The sequence below is a fragment of the Berghia stephanieae genome, chromosome 3, assembly GCF_034508935.2.
Source record: "Berghia stephanieae isolate SIO BIC M18660-M18661 chromosome 3, UCSD_Bste_1.3, whole genome shotgun sequence".
NCBI lineage: Eukaryota > Metazoa > Mollusca > Gastropoda > Nudibranchia > Aeolidiidae > Berghia > Berghia stephanieae.
Window position 1 is genome coordinate 88,454,856 of NC_088362.1, and position 20,000 is coordinate 88,474,855.

The 20,000-nt window shown below is 34.3% G+C and overlaps 2 protein-coding genes across 4 annotated transcripts in view; one reads left to right on the plus strand and one right to left on the minus strand.

The window, feature by feature from the left end:
* Window positions 1-20,000, plus strand: part of LOC144968760 (5-taurinomethyluridine-[tRNA] synthase subunit MTO1, mitochondrial-like) — a 195,052-nt gene that overhangs the window by 95,368 nt on the left and 79,684 nt on the right. The window lies entirely within an intron of this gene.
* LOC144968756 (uncharacterized) overlaps window positions 1-20,000 on the minus strand; it is an 89,398-nt gene that overhangs the window by 44,048 nt on the left and 25,350 nt on the right. The window contains exon 1 of one of the 2 annotated variants that reach the window (XM_078907405.1): window positions 2,935-3,175. The exons of the other annotated variant lie outside the window; for it this stretch is intronic. The gene's annotated coding sequence lies outside the window, so the exon portion shown is untranslated. Of the gene's footprint in view, window positions 1-2,934; window positions 3,176-20,000 lie in introns of those variants that run through there. 2 annotated transcript variants of the gene reach the window in all.

Sequence of the window (20,000 nt, forward strand, 5' to 3'; positions counted from 1 at the left end):
TAGTAATAATAATAACAATAATAATAATAATAATGATGATGATATAATGATGAATGAGATAGTGATGAATGAGATGATGATGATGATGATGATGATGATGATGATGATGATGATGATGGCAAGATTGATTATGATTAATGATATCTATAATGCCAATGGTAATAGTTTTTAGTTAATTTCTTGCCTCCCACCCAATGTTATACCATAGACAACATCAACGGGACATTGTGTTCAAATAGGCTCGATAATTGCCCAAGGAATGTTAATCAAAATTTCACGGCTTACACCTTTATGTATATCCTAGACTAGATACCTATTAAATCTTGTAATAACGCGCTTTTTAAAGAATAATAAATGTCCGTACCTTTTTGAGCAATTGATTAACGGACAATTAATGAAACACATTCTTTAAATTTAAGTTTGCCCACGTTACAATATTACTGCCCTTGATCCGACGTATATGCCCGTTTTTCTATTGTTAAACGATTTTAATAGTTGCTCGCTCTTGCTTTGAAGGGGGTGCTGGTCCTTCAAAAAGTAATTTCGGATAACTCTAATCGTCCCCGCCCCCCCCCCAATCCCCCCCGTTTCATTTGCTTATAGGTCAAGTGTATTTTTTGTATACTAGTGGAGAACTCGCAATATTTGAAGGGAAATAAAGGCTATTACGAACAGGCACTCATCCATTTTACTTGTTTAAATGCTGTATTCTGGAAATAAACATAGATGGAGACCAATCTTTTGAACCATTAACGATCAAAATCGGTTTGGTAATAAAGTCTGTAGGTGTTCTTAAATACATCTGGCAACAGGGCGGCCAGATGGCCATTCCCAATATTTAATTTTTAAATAAAGCTTTTCTATAGCGCAATATCCACTAAACGTGCTCAAAGCGCTTTACAAGGGATCCCTGGCCAACAGCAACACTTAACATGTAGGACGGGACATGACACCTGTTAGACGATATTGCATTTTTTTTTCGGACAGAGACAACGCTATTAACGTACTCATTTTACACCTGACGTACGGTGAGAGAATGTGGGTAAGAGCCTTTTCCAAGGACTCAATTATGCGCCGATTGATGCTTGAACCCAAGACCCTCCGATCCGAAGGCGAGTGTCATACCACTAGACCACATAGCTGCATTATTTGAGAAAATGGGTGATATAATTACCCTTAATTAAAAAAGGTTTGGAAGTTACTACTATATCAATCTTTTAAAAAAATAATTTTACAATTTTTTTCATTACTAGCAATCTCGTTGGCAAAACAAAATAATTGACATGGGCTGTAAGGAACAAATTTGACTCCCAACCTTAATTTTGAAAATAATTTAACTCTTTGATATCTATATTGATACCAATTAAAGTAAATAAAATGTTGGCCTTTTATGTGTGCATCTGGAGATTCTGAATTTGATATCCACTAAACGATGTGGCAGAGATTAAGGTAGCAACATTACTTTTTTACGATGACATCAATATCACTGATTTTCTATTTAATTTTATAATTGGAATGAAACATTATTATAATGCGCATGCTGTTTTATAAAGACAAAAGCAGCTTTCTATGACTTTGCATTCATGTGCTTTACCGATTACGTGTTGTTGTTTGTTTTTTGTGTTTTTTTTTTTTTATTTTATTTTTTTTTTTTGATGCTTTTAAAAATTGTTTTGTCTGTATTGTTTTGTTTTCATTTATTCTGTTTTTTTGGGTTTTTTTTTTTTTTTGTTTGCTGATTTTTTTATGGCAGAGGTATACGTTTGCAGATCGAGACATTGACTCCTTACTCTATTTGGCTTAAAGAGAGAATTGCTAAAACACTATAAAATAAATAAAGAAATCCGATAATAAGTTATGAGGTTTATGGTAGACTGACTGCACATGAAGGCATGGTGATATTATTATCATGGTGATATCATGTGTTGTCTTCATCGGTATATATTATTAAGAGCACTGACGTTTATTATAATTTTGTTGGTTTAATGGTAGGGATCTGTCGTGAATACCAAGCACAACTACGTCATCCAAATCTAATAATGCAGGAATGCAAAGCGCCGTTGAATTTGAGAAGTGTCTGGATAGATAACAGTAATTGCAGTCTGGCTTGATCGCACAAAAGATAAGCAATGTTAAGCGTGATTAGTAGTCGAATGAGTGATAGTGATAGTGAACGTGAAAAATTGAGGTTTCGGCGTTGTGTCCCTGGAAAAGACATTTTACACAAATTATCCCACGCACTTAAGGTGTAAATGAGTACCTGGCTAATTATTATTATTATTATTATTATTATTATTATTATTATTATTATTATTATTATTATTATTATTATTATTATTATTATCTTCACTTCGTCATCATCATCATCATCATCATCATCATCATCATCATCATCATCATCATCATCATTGTCATCATCACCATCATCATCATCTCATTTCATCATCATCACTCGTCGTCGTCGTCGTCATCATCATCAACATTATTATTAATTATAATTATTATTATTATTATTATTATTAATTATTATATTATATATGTGTGTATTATTATTAAATTAATATCATCATACATCATAATCATCATCATCATCATCATCATCGTCATTTAAAAATATAATAATAAATGTAATAATAATATAATATAATAATATTATATATTATTATTATATATTATATTATTATTATTATTATTATTATTATTATTATTATTATTATTATTATTATGATTATTATTATTATTATTATTATTATTATTATTATTATTATTATTATTATTATTATTATTATTATTATTATTATTATTATTATTATTAATTATTATTATTATTATCATTATTATTATGATAGTGTTCTTGATGAATGATTAACGTTGCTATTATTATCGTTAATTATACATTTACACAATGGAATAGTTCGTGAAAGCCTTACTCACCATGTTTGGAAGAACAGTAATATCAAAAGCACAATGCATTTTAAGAAATCACGCACTCACTCCAGTCCTCAGCTTTCTATTCTGCTTCTTTAAAAAAAAAAAAAACCAGATACAATATTTTGCGTTTTCGTGTTATTATTCTTATTATTTTCATTAATTTATTTTTGTTATCATTGCTCAACACTTTACATTGTGAATATATACAATAGGTGCTGGCGAGATAACTAGTAAACGCTCCACTGACTAACTGGCTCCCATCAGCGCGCTCGCAGTCATTGGCATTAAATCGTCTTTGCTCGCGCACGCGGCGGTTCTCAATGTGAGTAGAAAAGGATTTTTGGATGAAATGAACAAAACACCAAGAAGAAGAAGAATGAGGAGAAATAGACATTTGGAGAAGAACGATATTTGTAGAAGAACATGGATGTAGCGTGATGTGATTGCGTTTTTTATTGATTGTGATCTGTTTTGTTATGTTTGTTTTGTTTTACGATAGTGGACTGTAGTTCCAGAGCTGCTAACTTCTTTTTTTTGGATTATCGTTTTGTTTTTTGTTTTTTTGTTTTTGTTTTTTGTTATTTATACGATGATTAGTGAACAAATTTCAGTTTACCAACTGCTAACTTCCCTTTTTTTCTTGGGATTATCTCGTTTTGTTTTTTGTTTTTGTTTTTGTTTCTTTGTTTGATTTTAATAAGACGAGAAAACAAAAGACAACGATTACGTAAATAAATTCATTTAAAGCTCATTGCACATGGGGAAAGCATATAAATTTACTATGATATGTAACCCACTTCCTCAGAACATTGTATTTTGTCGGGAATTAATTTAGAGATAAAAAGACGAGAAATAGGACGTTATCATTTGTTACACTGCGATAAATGTTATTCATACTCTAACAACGTGCACGTATTTACAGGTCGAAAGTATAGGCCTGTTTCAACATTGTTCTTACGGACAGTATTGTGCTTTGGTTTGAGAGTATTTCCATTACAACAAGGAGACCATAACAATTTGGGGTATCAGACCTGCATATAAGTACACTTCGTACTCTACCATAACAATCATTCGTTCTCTACCATAACGGTGGGAAATAAACTCATAGTTTCATATTTAAGGCTAGAAAATTCAATTTCCCTCATTTATTTCATATTAATGTGATCCACGTCATCAATATCGTTTCTTGTTGTGTAAAACAAGATGAAGACACTCGAAACTTGAATTAAAACGAATGATCAGAATACTGAATTTCTTTGGTTTCTTTTGTTACCTTCACTCTACTAAATTAAACCACTAAATATTGACCAGTTTAACTGCCATACCCTGGAAAAACACGTATTTAAAATGTAGGTCAGATAATCTTGGGTCCACTCGTTTGAGATTTTTTTTTCCAAGATGAGGGTCATTTAAATCGATCAATGTCTGAACGACGAGTTTTTTTTGGCCAAATTTTTAAATCCATGTCTTTCCGGAGTACGGATTCAAGATTTGGATTTGAAGTTAAATTTATCGCGGCAAGTCACCCGGACATATTACTGTTACCAGATTGAGACATTTGTCACAATGTTGGTTTTTCAATATAGTGACTTTTGGGTGTTTTGATTATTATAGTGCTGATGTGAGTAGATTGGAGTCTATCATTCAATTTCCTGCTTTTCTTTCAATTTACCTGGTAAATGTCGGATTAGGTGGTATAACAGTAAGCGCACTGGCCCCCCAACTCTGCTTACTATGACAAAACACATTATTTTCATTTTGGCCACTGAGTTTTCTGCCACGAAAGCATAGTTGAAGAAAAGGAGATTTTATAAGATTGAACAAGCTTGCACACAAGGTTGATAATTTAGATTTTTAATACCCCCCCCCCCCCCCCCACCGATATTCTCATGTATCCCACACCAGGGAGGGGGGGGGGGGAGTTGTTGTAAACTATTCATAACGACCGAGTGTCATTGCATTTTAAACTGGAAGGTGCTAGGTTCGAGCCCGTTTCAGGCCCTTGTTTTTTTTTGTTGTTTTTATTTTTAATTTTTTTTTTTTTTTTTTTTGGTTGTTGTTGTTGTCTACTTAGGCAAGATTATTAACCCACACTTTGCTTACTTTGGACTACTTTCTTTCGCTTTTTCTTTCTTTCTTCTTCTTCTTCTTCTTCTTCTTCTTCTTCTTCTTCTGGTTTACTATTTTCCATAACAAGGGGTTTGCAGGTCTGTACGACGAAATATCTGGTGGCTGGTTCAGAATTACTTGGAAGGTTAGGTGCGAGCTCACGGTTTCAATTTTCACCTGCCCGTAATGGTTAATAGCCAAGAGTTTTGTTGTATAACGCTCGTTTGAACGGTAGACTGACTGGTGGTGGTTGTGGCTTGGGGGAGATTATGTCTGTGGTTATGTAAAATGGTGTGTGAGGGCTCTGGATTTATCCCTACGTTTGATCATGTATTGATGTTATCCTTAGAATTGCTGGCATTCCCTGTCAAAGTCTAGATTATGTTTTGCACTTTTTTTTGGTCCATTTAACCCTATCTCATCGAGACAAAATTTCTTACAAATCATAATTTGTATCATAATTTTTTTAAATAATGATGATAGACTAAATCCATATCCAAACACCCCCCCCCCCCCCCCCCCACTCCAAGTTAGCAGTTAAACGATTGACTTGGGCTGCAATGAAAATCCAAATTACAAAATTGTTTCTGCTTTTTTTGAGGAATTAAAAAGGCTGAAACGGGGTTCAATAATGTGACATCCGAATCCCGTCAGTGAGGGTTGAAAGTTGGAAGTCATCTCAATCGCTGCGGGGCTCTAATGATGCATGCCATTGGTGATGATATTTTTTGTTGTTGGGATTATACGACGGTTCGCGTCGGTATAATATTATTCTGTATCGAACCATAGGTGGGATGATGATGAATGTGGTCGTGGTTACCACCTAGTTTTATTATAAACAAACTATTTCGACTCTCAAGATCAAATGTGACCTTTTGTCTCAAAACGGTATGATGTCGGGATGAATAGAACCCCGACAAGTGAATGTTGAACTAAAATGATAAGGCATATGAAATACACGAGTCTTTTGCAATTCTAGAAATGGTATTCATTTTTCTCCACTATAACGAAGAGAAATTAAGCCCGAGTTTCATCACTCTGGCTATAAATAGAATTTCCAGCAACGGGTTTATCCCGACATAATACAATTTTCAAACGGTGGGTCACAAATGTTAACCTTCAGAGTGGGTTTTTTTTGTGCCAACTGAAAATCGTGATCAAGCCCGTGTATAATGTCAATTTTAGTTAAGTCACAAGATTTTGAATACTTGTTTTTGAAAAATAGTTTTATTTTTGTTCATTATCATTCATCATGTCATTCACTGGGGCTTGTTGACTTTTACAAATATTCAAGCACGATATAATTAAGTTATCGACCCCTTTCATTTCCAGTTTCATCTCAATAAGACTAATCTACCGAATAACTTTAATCCCAAAGTGTCATCCACATTGTGTTCAAGTCTTTGATCGTTGCAGTGTACAGTAGAGACTATAAAGGAAGGATTATCCTTTAACACTAATCATCATCTACACCTTATTGTTCGCGACATTAATTTTAATCGCGCTTTGGCAATTGGACAGTCGGTTTGTTGAACCCATTAATTGGGAAAGATGTTTTGTAATTTGATTGTTCCTTAATATGGCATTTTCCCTTATAAACGGCCAATGATAAAGATGATTTCAATTTTTAAAATATATTAAAAAAACTGCAAAACAAACTGTTTATAACATCGATGAAGCAAAAGCCAAATTATGAATTGAAGAGAAAGAATGACTTCGGCATCCCTCATCTCTTTCTTATTGTTTTATGACCGTCAGAGATAAGTAAGTGGTAAGTTACGAGCACGTAATTACTTCCAATAGACTACACATTTAAGTTTACACATTGTTTTGTGAGTTGGTTACGATTGTTTTGTGGAAAGTGGTAAGCATTTTACTCAATCGTATATCATTTATATCGTCATTCTTTAAATTTGACATACATAAAGTGGAACGAAACATTTTTGCAGGTAAAACTTTATACAACCCTTTTTCTCAGATCAATCATGGCAGTAATTTTTGAGAGCTTTTCCATTGGTAGGTCTTGTTGGCCGTTATAGTATTCATTTCGGATCAAGCAGATTCCAATGTTAGAGTGAGTGGCCCACTCACTGATTGCCCCAACCCATGGCAATATAGAGGGCATTGCCCCAAACCTAGGACAGCGAAAGCTCCAATTTATTTAAATGGTAGTTAACCATTTGACTGCCGCACTCCCTGGATGGGGTTCCTGACCTCGCATAGTTGGCAGGGAGGTACCTACTGTGTCTTCTTTCCCCCTATATCTGTTTTGCAACTTGCTTTCTGTCTTTGTCTTGGGAAAGAGATTATTTGGTTTTGTCCTGGCCCTAGCCGGATACCCTGGTTGAGAGGGAAACAGTCAAATGTATAATTCGTTTTGGGAGATGATTTTTTTCCCTTGTAAATCATCTCTCTGTTGTGTAGTTATTTTGGTCTCTGGTTTGAGACGTTTTGCTAAGTTGAAGGCCATTTAATGGGTTCAATATTTAGACCTGTAAATTCTCAGTCAATTAACTGAAATCAGTCAATTTGTCAAATTCAAATATTTAAAAAAAGCAAAGAAAGAAAGAAAGAAATAAAAAAAAAGAAAGAATTCACAAATCGTAGTCGAATGACCGTAAAGTAATTAGGAGTGTTCCACAGCGCTACGCATAGCTCATGGGGACCGTTTATTTTAACGATGTATATATTGCCAAGACTAAGCGACGCTTTTTATAAAAGGCGTGTCTGAACACATCCCTGGGTATTTTCACACATCCTTCGTTAAATTATTTTTTCACTTTCCAAACCCGTCGTGATCCCAACTGTAGCCAATTTTAAGTGAGCCACCGAGCGATAAATTTCACTGTTTCATCCAAGCCAAAATTGACCACATTTACCTGGCGAGTCTCAAAAGTATGATAAAGTAAATTGCGAATGTTATGTAGACACCTTCAAATCGAAAGTTAGGATAGATTGCCACAAGCACATTTCGATTGCCTCACGTTGTAAACAAACTGGTTGACCGTTTCTTCACTGATTGAGTACCTGATTATAAGGAACAATGGTAAGTAGTCTAATTAATTCCCGTGCAAATCAGGACGTTTTCTGCCATTGTTTTGCTCAAGCCCAAGCGAGCTTGCTGTTTTGTGGCGATTTACCTTCATTTCGATTCTTTGAATTTTTCCGCTACCTACGCCTGCCGATGTTTCTTCTTGATAATTCACTTCTACTGAATAATAATTCAGTGTATTGGCCAGAAGTCATATTTATTTAAGTTTTTTTTTCTGTCATTTACTGATTGAAAATCAAGTTTGCTCATTGCTACATTATTCTAATGTTCTCACAATGGCTTAGCTGTTCGTGGATCGCAATACAGACTTGTCGAGCATCGATTAAAGATGTGAGGAATAAATTCAATAGATCATGGCTAGAAGTTAAAGGTGATAATGGTGATTATTTTTCTGACTATGTCAAAAAAATTCCAGAGGCAGGAATATGACTTTGATGAAGTCATCTTTACCTATATGAATGACATGCTTATTTAGCATTCTTTCTACATCAAATTATGGCAGTCAGACTTCCAGTAAGAAATAACACCCACTATTTTAATGTATTGTATTTATCACTCTCCTCTCCAATGATGCCCTTATTTTTAAAAAAATAATTGAATCTTCAGTTTGTCGAAGAGTTTCAGTCAATTTTTATAGAGCTCATTTACAGGTCTAAATATTTGAAGGACGAGTTTTCTGGCCAAATTTAAAAAAAAAGTTTTTACATAGTACAGCAGTTAACTGGTTAAGGAATCGAGGAATTGTCTGGTGCGCAAGCTGAATATTTTGCTAAAATGCCCGCTTTTATCCTCCCTATTGAGTTGGCTCTTAAGACTGACTATCCGGAATTCAACTAGATATATTATGTTTATTTAGACTTTGCTTTAATAATTGTTTTTATCTAAATTCAGAATCATCCCAAAAGATAGTATGCGCTTGGCTATGAAGCTCACATCATTGCCATCCGGAAATATAGCGGACCAACACACACAAAACTATGTGGAGGCTAACCTTAAACGTTTATAGTCTGGTTAATACAGTTTAGTGAGAATTACTCACAAACATGGATGGCCAAAAAAAAAAACAAACCAATAACAAAGACCCAAGTGAGTGACGTCAACTTCGTTCTATTAGATATTTACAATGTCACGGAATGGAAATACCTTTTACGCGAAATATTTTTCAGCAATGATTTAATTAAGCGAGAAAGTATGAGAAGTGCGATTTTTAAATTTTGAATGACATTTATTTCGTGTATAGATTTTATCAACTTTTATTTACTATGTAAATCATCACCGTCACGTTTTATATCATTAAATAATATAATAACGTCGCTCATTCTAACACGTGTGTCACATGTGGTCTGGGTGTCTGAGTTGTAATACACACTTATGTCTCTCTCACTGTCACTGCAGCTTTCGGTAACTAATACTAGTATTAGTAGCCCAAGGACTTTTATTTTGACGTCGTTTTTTTTTTTTGTAAATGCATCATCCATTGAGTCGTCGTTAGCAGTTCTCAAGGAAACAAACGGTCCCATGGGTCTTGACTATAACCGTAGCCATCGTTAACTTATAGATAGTATGCGCTTGTCTAAGAAGCTCATAACATTTGCCATCCTGAAGTATAACGGACCAACACACAAAACTGTGTGTATCCATGAACGTTTATAGTCGGGTTAATGCAGTTCAGTGAGCATTACTCATAAACGCGGATGGCAAACAAAAATAACAAAGACCTGAGTGACGTCATCTTCGAACTATCTAGCCCGACACTGACCAAAAGTGAAGTCAAAAGACAAGTCTTTGGCCAGATAAGAAAACAAATCGTGAGTTGTATGCAATCAATAGTTCAAGCAATGAAATAACTTGTGTCCTTGAGCTCTATATACGATAACTCACCAGAAGCTACACAAACCTAAAAAAATCACGTCAAACTATGTCTTAGAGAGTTCTAGTGTCGGGCCATAAGTTAACGATGGCTACGGTTCTAGCGCCAGTACTCACGATTCGTTTTCTTTCGGTGGTTTGGTCTTGTATTTTAACGTAATTTTTTTTTTGGGTAGTGTCAGGGTTTAACCTGACGCAGGCTACGCTGTCACTGGAAATGGCTTGAAAGTGCTGTTCCCCCCCCCCCCCCCCCCCTATTTTCTCTCTTCTAGTGTATCGAATAAAGGGAAAGAGGGTTTTTTTGTGTAATTTGACTAAAAAAGGGATGGGGGGGGGGGGGGGGGGTGCACACTTTGGGCATTTTCTATTTTAGTGACGATTCTGACGGCAACATACTTATATATTGCGATGTTATTTCGATAACACACTTACTTTTTATTTCTTCTTATTCTTCTTTATATTTTTTGTTTCCCTTTTGGTGTATTTTGATCGGCACACTTTGTGAGCTGAAATTTATAGAAGGGGCAGGGAGGGGGGCAGTGCAAATAAGCTATGAGGTGAAGGGGGAATGGGGGGGGGGGGGGGTGTCCAAAAATCTTTTTTTAAATAGGCTGGAGGGGGGGGGGGGTCTGTTTGGTACACTAATTTTCGTTTTCATTCGACGCACATACCATGAGACCCCTCTGAAACTCTAAAACTGATCATTGTCCTATGTCTTATTCTAAAAGGTTACCAAAACTACATTCATTTAAGGCTGACATACTGTGATTCGTTTTCAGTAAGTTGATATCGACTACCTTTCAGAGGAAGGTTGAAATGAAGAGGAAATCATGGTGAGCGGTTTTGACGGGGTTGAAAATAAGAATCCTAAGTCAAGAATAAAATCTGGTGTTTTAACCCTTTAACGGTGAGATTGAACATTTGCGGTCCGCCTTTTCAATCCAGTAGTATGATTGGGGTGGGGCGGGGTGGCGGGCATACTAAAAATTCACTTTTACATCAAAGCTATGAAATTTTATTTGAATTTATGATAAAATAGATCAAGAAGAATTAATCATCGTTCGCAATCTTTCTCAAACTTTGAAATTTCGACCAATTTTACTTTAGATCTAACCAGTTTATATTGCCGTATTCTAGAGAGACGCGTATTTTTAAAAAATGACAAGAAAACTCGTCCTTTTAATTATATCGATGAATTTAAAAATAAAAAAACCTCTCAAACCTGAGACCTATCGAGGTTAATTTTAGTTATCTCTTTCGCACCAGGACGTCAAATATAATCGTTGAGCCTTCTCGTCTTGTAACAAAAGCAAACAATGGTAGGGGTGGTCATATACCGTATTGGTAACAAAACTGTGCTTTTGGCGTTGTGTGCTTTTGAGTAAGACTACTTGACTCAGGTGTGAATGAGTATCTAGCTATAAGCCGTGCGGATACTTTAGGATTGATAATACATTAAGAACGCCTAACATGTGATTTGTACTGTATAGGATGTAAGTTGATTCCGTATGACCTGTTTGGGGATAACGTTGTGAACGCATTGAGTACGATGAATTCGTGGACTCGCGTTTATAAGTACAGAGCTTAAGGTTTTCTCAAAGGGAATTGTAACAGCAATGGGACCAGGGCTTCACTGAAGATTTCTCTCTCTCTCTCTCTCTCTCTCTCTCTCTCTCTCTCTCTCTCTCTCTCTCTCTCTCTCTACACACACACACACACACATATATTATAATTATATATATATATATATATATAATATATATATATATATATATATATATATATATATATTGTGTGTGTGTGTGTGTGTGTGTGTGTGTATCTTCACCCCCCCCCCTTCCCAAACTCATTTCGTTGTTAATGCAACACGAGAAACCGGTAGGTTATGGTAACCGATTAGAATAAAGCCTAGCTGCGCATGTAAAGCGATAAAGTAAATGATTCGTTGGCCAGACTTTACGCTTAAATAGGGGCACAGGAGATCGATCACCCAGCCATATTACAGTCCTTTGTCGTCAAATCAGCGTATCTGATCTTTAATGATATAACTTTAAATCATATTATCAATATATTATCATTCGATGATGTTAGTCTAAAATGAATAACTTGAAGAAAATATAAACATGAAAAAAAAAAACAAACAAAAAATCTATAAAAACAAAAAAAAAACAAAAACAAAACAAACATGCGACCCAACAAACAGTCTTAGAACATGAAAGTAACTATGAATTAAAGAGAAGAATGCACCTTTAAAACAAATTATGCCCTTCAGCCACGACATCGTAAGATATCGTCGCTTTGGCATTCCACGAAGGAATATAGATAATTCAACAAACAAGATGTCTTATGTCAACAGGAATCACCCATGTTGTCCAAGTGAGAAAATTGGCGGTTAATAATCTTGCCCAAGGAAAAAAATGAAAGTGCCTGGAGTGGGGCTCAAACCCGGCACCTTCCTGTTCACATTGCAATGCCTTAACCATTCGACCACTTCACTCGACCACTTCACGCTCCCCCCTCTTGTCCGAAACAAATACACATAAACACGTATTAAGAATAAGAGTCGAACATGGTGGAACAATATTGTTGAAAGTCACTTGTTCTAAAGGGAATTCCCCCCCTCCCCTCTCCCCACCCCTCTCCCCCCCCCCCCCCCCCCCCCCCAACAAAAAGGAAAGAATGGAAAAAGGAAAAAATATTAAGGATTGTTAAAGATCCGAAAAATGAAATGACCAAAGTATTGTTCACTTGATTATAATAATATACATATCTACTGATTCCCCCCTTCTCCTCCTCCTCATGTGGTCTTATGGTATGGAATTCGTTGCCATTTTCACTTGACAGTATCAGCTTTAAAAAAATGAAGTCTTAAATATACCCTCTAAGTCATGACTTCACACAATTCCTCTTCCGGTTCCAACTCCTTGGTTGTGTGTATGTAACCAGTCCTTCGGGGGACTAATAATACTGAATAGTTTACATATTGAATCATACGGTGGCATAAATATTTTAGTAGCAGGATGTATAGGCAGATTCATAATATTACGGGACGTAAAAGAGCGGGTTTGATGATCTTAATTGACGACCAGCATATATTTAAACTCGAAAATAAGATGCCATCACTCCGAAACCAGAAGATCAATTACACAAAGTGTGTATTCAGTCCTCCGGAAGAGTAGTTTTACACTTCCTGTTTTTTGACATGACACTTTTGTTCCCTTTTATAATTTGTTCACCAATCAAGGGACTGAATTTTGTAGATAATTCATGCACTCATTACTGGAACCCGCGAGGATCTCGAAAAAATGAACCTCCTAACAAGTTAATAGGGAGGCGTCTACCACGTGAAGAGTTCAACTAGTAAACGTCAGCAATGAAGCAGCAGAAAAAAGCAAAGTTTAGATCAGGATGGCAGACACCTGTTGTGGGTATGCTGCTTCAGGAGTAAAGAGGAATTAAGTAAAGAAATGACTTCTACCAGTTTTTATTTAATCAAGATTACTGGATTTTATCCTTTAATTTGTTAAATCAAATTTAATTTTCAAATCGTAAATTGGGAATGAAATTTATACAGTTAAAAATCATTGATAGAAATATAAAGAAAAAAAAAGAGAGGCTGTGTGTGTGTGTGTTTGTGTGTGTGTATGTGTGTGTAAGTGAGTGTGTGTGTGATAGAAAGTTAGCGAGCTGTGCTTAATTTGCAAGTTAGATTTCCAAAATTATTATGGGATCAATGTTGAAATGTAAACACTCCCAAACCAACGAAAATTATTCTGCATCAGAACAATGTTAATCCAGGCCCATTCATAATTGCGTTTGGTTATCAGACATGCAACTATAATGTGCACGTCGAATGGAGGTAGATCGACAGATGGCAGACGAACATACATGTAGAAACAGAGGCAAACAGAGAACATGGCAAGCAAGGTATGAACAAAATAAGTTGACGTGAGAATGTGATGGGAAATGAGGGGATTGGGTGGGTGGGGGGGGGGGGGGGGGGGGGGAATCGATACATGGATAGGTAGATATGTATAAGATAGATAGATAGATAGATAGATAGATAGATAGATAGATAGATAGATAGATAGATAGATAGATAGATAGATAGATAGATAGATAGATAGATAGATAGATAGATAGATAGTTAGTAGAGATGTGTATAGATAGATGTAATAGATATAGATAGTAGATAGATAGATGATATAGTGATAGATAGTGTGATAGAAATAGATAGAAGATAGTAAGATTGATAGATATAGATAGAGATGATAGTGATAGTAGATAGTGTGATAATGAGATGATAGATAGATAGATAGTAGAGATTAGATGATAGATAGATAGATAATATAGATAGATAGATAGATAGTGATAGATAGATAGTATAGATAGATAGTAGATGATAGATAGATAGATAGATGTAGATGATATAGTAGATAGATAGATAATAGATAGACTAGATAGATAGATAGATAGATGATAGATAGATAGATAGATAGATAGATAGATAGATAGATATGATAGATGATAGATAGATTAATGATAGATAGATAATCAGATATGATGATAGATAGATAGATAGATAAAGATAGATAAGATAGATAGAGAAGAGATAGATAGAGAAGAAGATAGATAGATAGATAGAAGATAGATAGATAGATAGATAGAGATAGAAGAAAGATAGAGAGAAGAGAAGAAGAAGATAATAGATAGATAATACTGATAGATGTTAGAGTGATAGTATAATAACGTTAGATAGATAGATGTAATAGATAGAAGATAGATAGTTTATAGATAGATAGAAGATTAGATTATTGATAGATTATTGATAGATAGTATAGATAATAATTTATGATAGATAATTATATAGATAGATAGTATCAATTTGTAGTTATATTTTATATATAATACTTACGTCCAAAGTTCGATTATACTGCTGATTTTTCCACCTTAGTAGATTACATTCTTAATATTCTACCCCACTTAATCTGGGTCCGTATCTCGTTGATGTGCACTCTTTCACACGCTAAGGACCGAGATCGATTCCAGCAGTTGAGATCTTTTCTGACCCCCCTCCGTTGTCAGATAGTGGTTGTGATCTGGAAGTACTTGCGACGACTGCGTCATCCAATGTGAACGTGCTATGTCTTTGTATAACGTATCTGCTGCATGCTATGCTCTGAGGACTACTATCACATTTTTGACAATAACGAAAGAAATTTGTTTATCGCAGTGAAGAGAGAGAAGAGAGAGAGAGAGAGAGAGAAGAGAGGAGGAAGAGAGAGAGAGAAATAGTAGATGAAATGTTACATTATGTTACTAACAGTGTACTAATGAATGCAATTAGACTAAATATCACTTTTTATTATTATTTTAATTATTATTATATATTTCTGTAGACACATCTTTCAATGTATTTGCATCATTTGACCACATACGTTTTCTTCTATTCATCCGTCAGTGAATTATTTGACGAGGACAGTGACAATGGTCGACTCGGTATTCTACGTGGTTTTGGTTTGAATGAGATGTTTCCGGACTTTGTTACAAGGGTGATATTTTCTTTCCTTTTTTTTAACAGATAGTCGAGACTTGAAATGAGATCAATACGTCATTATTGCCGTACAGCGACAAAACGCATTTTACGAATATAATTTTTTTGCCTAGAAATGAATAACACCAATGAAGAAGATTACGATCCCCAACTTTTATAGTCTCAAAATGTCTTTTAACATATATTTGTCATTCAGAGCCATGGGGCTGGATTTTATTCCGGTTTTTGTAGCGCCGAACTGACAATAGAAATGTCTTGCTACCCTTTGGATAGCACGTTCGTCCAACGCAAAGTACTTTTCGTCAGATCAAATTGGTCCAGCGACACAATCAATGTTGGGAGGACAGGAGGGTCTGAAAACAAAATATTGACTTCACCCGGGATCTCTTTGTATGTGAAGCGAGTGTTCTACCAACTGAGCCATGAGTCTCAAAATAACGTTTCCCTAAAGTCTCGCGTTTGAACAATAGGATTCAATAGTCTGATGTCACGTCCGCCCAGCAACGAGCAGCTTGGTTCTTAACAAAGAAAATCGGTTCTTTTTATTCTTCATGCTGGCTAGAACCTTTTCTCTTGTGTCATCAGAATGTATAAAAGTCAAAACATTAACAGATTTATGTTTTTCTCCTCTGGATACACTTTTATGCCCGTCGGAGAAGTATTACATAAGGGCGCCCATCATTGCTCCGATAGTTTTGAACCAGTTAGTAAGGTACAATGCGTCAATACGCCGAGGGAAGTGACGTCACAACTGTTGAAGCCTATTTGTGGGCCATCTTAATCGGTCTTAATCGAAGTGAAAGTTTTCTGGCCAAAGTGAAAATACACCTCTTTTGTCGTTGCCTTCTGGAAGCCTTTTGAGATTCCAATAAGGTGTATACAGAACCATCTTTAAAGTGTTCTTGCTTATTTTCCAAATGTTACGTTATAATATGGCAAAATTGTATTATATTAATAATAATAATAATAATAATAATAATAATAATAATAATAATAATAAATAATAATAATAATAATATGATAATAATAATAATAATAATAATAATAATAATAATAATAATAATAATAATAATAATAATAATAATATATATATAATAATAATAATAATAATAATATAATAATAATAATAATAATAATAATAATAATAATAATAATAATAATAATAATAATAATAATAATAATAATAATAATATAATAATAATAATAATAATATAATAATATTAATTAATATAATAATATATATATAATAATAATTTAATAATAATAATAATAATAATAATAATAATAATAATAATAATAATAATAATAATAATATAATAATAATAATAATAATAATAATAATAATAATAATGGACTCAATAAAGCGCACGGTATCCTCAACCATGAGGTTTTTGGTCGTGCTTTACATCAACACGATATAATATCATAGAAAATACATGACATCTAAAAATAAATGTTTTCAAGGATTTCTTGAACAAAGACAATAATTTGGAATACCTGATGCGAATGGTGTTCCAAACAGACGGGCCAAAATGAGAAAAGGACCTTGTTCCCGCCTTTGTACGAATGCGCGGAATGCCAAACGGATGGTGTCATTGGAGGAACACAAAGATCGGGTTTTCGAATATTTCTTTAGGAGTTCTCTAAGGTATGGAGGGGCAGTCTTGTCCAGACAGCGATAAACTACTATAACACATGCTTTGATTTGAGTCTTATCTCACAGGCAGCCAGTGTAGTATTGGACGGAGAGGTGTCACAGAGCCAAACCTTCGCTTTCGAAAGACCAATCTTAGTGACTATTTTTGGACCCTCTGCAGCCGACTGAGCTTATTTTCCGAGACACCAAATAACAGAGCATTACAGTAATCCAGCTTTTAAAATAAAAGAGCAATTATCAGAAATTCAATGTCACTCATTGTCTCAATCCAATTAATTCACATCACATATTAGGCTCATAATTTTTTATTATGAATTAATCATAATCAAATGTTGAGGATGAATATATACGAAATTGGATGAATTAATAATGAATGAATGAATTGATGGAACTATAGATGGATGGAAGTGTGGGTGGATGGATAGTTGGATGGCTGGATGAATTGACAAACAGACCCACTCAAGTTGAGAAAAGATAGATGGATGGAAGGATGGATAGGTGGATTGGTGGAGTGATGGATGAGTGGATGGGTGGATGAATGAATCGAAGAATGGATATATGGATGAATGAATGAATGGGTGGATGCATTAATGACTAGCTGTAGGGACTGGAATGCTGAATTGATTGATGGATAGAGCAATAGGTGGATGGATGGAGGGATTGTCAGAGCAATAGGCGGACCAACTGAAGAATGGATAGCAGAATTGATGTATGGATGGATAAACGTTAAACAGGCGGACCAGTTGCCGAATAGAGGGATAGGTGGATTGTTTTTACTACTGTTGATCTAACAGCTATCGAATATTTGGCCACGTGGATTTGTCAAGAGTTTGAGATAAACACATAACCAGAAACACACTCTAGTTTAGAGAAATAAAGGTGTTGTTTTTCCAAGCTGGATTAGAAAACATGAAAAACGTTTACAATCCACTCATCCCCCTAATGAAGTTTTGGCATGTTTTTTTTTTTTTTTTTTGGTTTTGTTTTTGTTTTTGTTTATTTTTAGAGGGGGGGGGGGGGGGGTGAATATCTTTTTAAGTGGCAAAATGGCGGAATGGATAAGGTAATGCTCTATTCTAAAAGTCCCGGTTTTAGCCCACTTTTTAACATTTACTTTTAAATTTTGTGTCCAAGGTGGGCTATCAATAATCATTTATCTCACCTGGATGGACATACTCTGATGGAAACGGTCGAGGGTTGTGATGGAGTATTATTTATATCGCCCAAAGAAATGACTTGGTAACGGCGATTAAAATTTTCAATTAAATGTTTAATTTGTCGTTTGAAAAATCTCCATATCGGTTGGAGCCCTAGACTTTAGGTTTTTAGCCAGGGAAATATCCACTGAATTCTCTCAAAGCGATTTACAAGGGGTCCTAAGCACACACAAACACTTGACAGAATTGATGTGGTTCGAGATATCACGGTTGAAAGGTGCTATCTATTATATGTTTCAAATATAGAGGGTCTATTATATTTTTAGAGAAACTCGTTTTTTGTTTATTGTCTTTGTCTTGACGGGTTCAACTGGTGATTATTTTACTTAAACACATACCATCAATTTAATGTTTGAAGTCGGCGTCCGTCAGCCAAGTACTGGTTATCTCCAGAGAGGAGACGATAAACGTAAATGATTGACATATCGTTCTGTGGGTGTGATACGATTGAGCTGACAGACAGAATTGGTAAGTATTTTACGCAAACGCATACCATCAATTAACTGTAATAATTAAAAGTTTACACACAGTTCTGTGTTTCCGTTACGATTGTTTTGGCGGGTAAAACTTGTGATTAATTTACACAAACGCGTAACATGGACATGCAGGGGTCCAAGACTGACACATTCAAAGCATTCTTGTTTTGAATTGTCAGTTGAATGGCATAAATTAGGATGCATTCCTGGTTGCCATCGCTTCTCACCTAGAGTGATGATGATAGTGCTTATTATTGATTATCATCATCGTCGTCGTCATCATCGTCGTTATTATTATTATTATTATTATTATTATTATTATTATTATTATTATTATTATTATTATTATTATTATTATTATTATTATTTATTATTCATAATATCATCACATCATAATCACAATTTTCTTCTTTTATTCTTCTTCTTCTTCTTCTTCTTCCTCTTCTCTCTTCTTCTTCTTCTTCTTCTTCTTCTTCTTCTTCTTCTTCTTCTTCTTCCTCTCCTTTTTTCCTTTTCATCTCATTTCATCATCTCATCATCTCATCTCATCATCATCATCATCATCATCATATCATCATCATCACCATCATCTCATCTTCACATCGTCCTCGTCTGTCGTTATTTTATTTCATTATTATATTATATATTATATTATATTATTATTATTATTATTATATTATATTATTATTATTATTATTATTACTTATTATTATTATTATATCATCATGATCATCATTATTATTATTATTTAATTATTATTATTATTATTATTATTATTATTATTATTATTATTATTATTATTATTATTATTATTATCATCATGATCATCATTATTATTATTATTATTATTATTATTATTATTATTATTATTATTATTATTATTATTATTATTATTATTATTGATGTTGTTATAGATTTGTTATCGCCATCACCTTCACCTACATCAGCGCCACCACCCTCAACATTCCTTGAATTTAGAGTCATCGTTTATTTCATTCTTTTATATTAAACAATAAAATGTCGATTATGCTCGTGACTGAGATGTTTACATTTGGGGGAGCATCCCACTTAAACCTATCACTTCTACTTGTCGAATACGCAAATATTGCTGATAATAATGATTGAAGAAAAGATA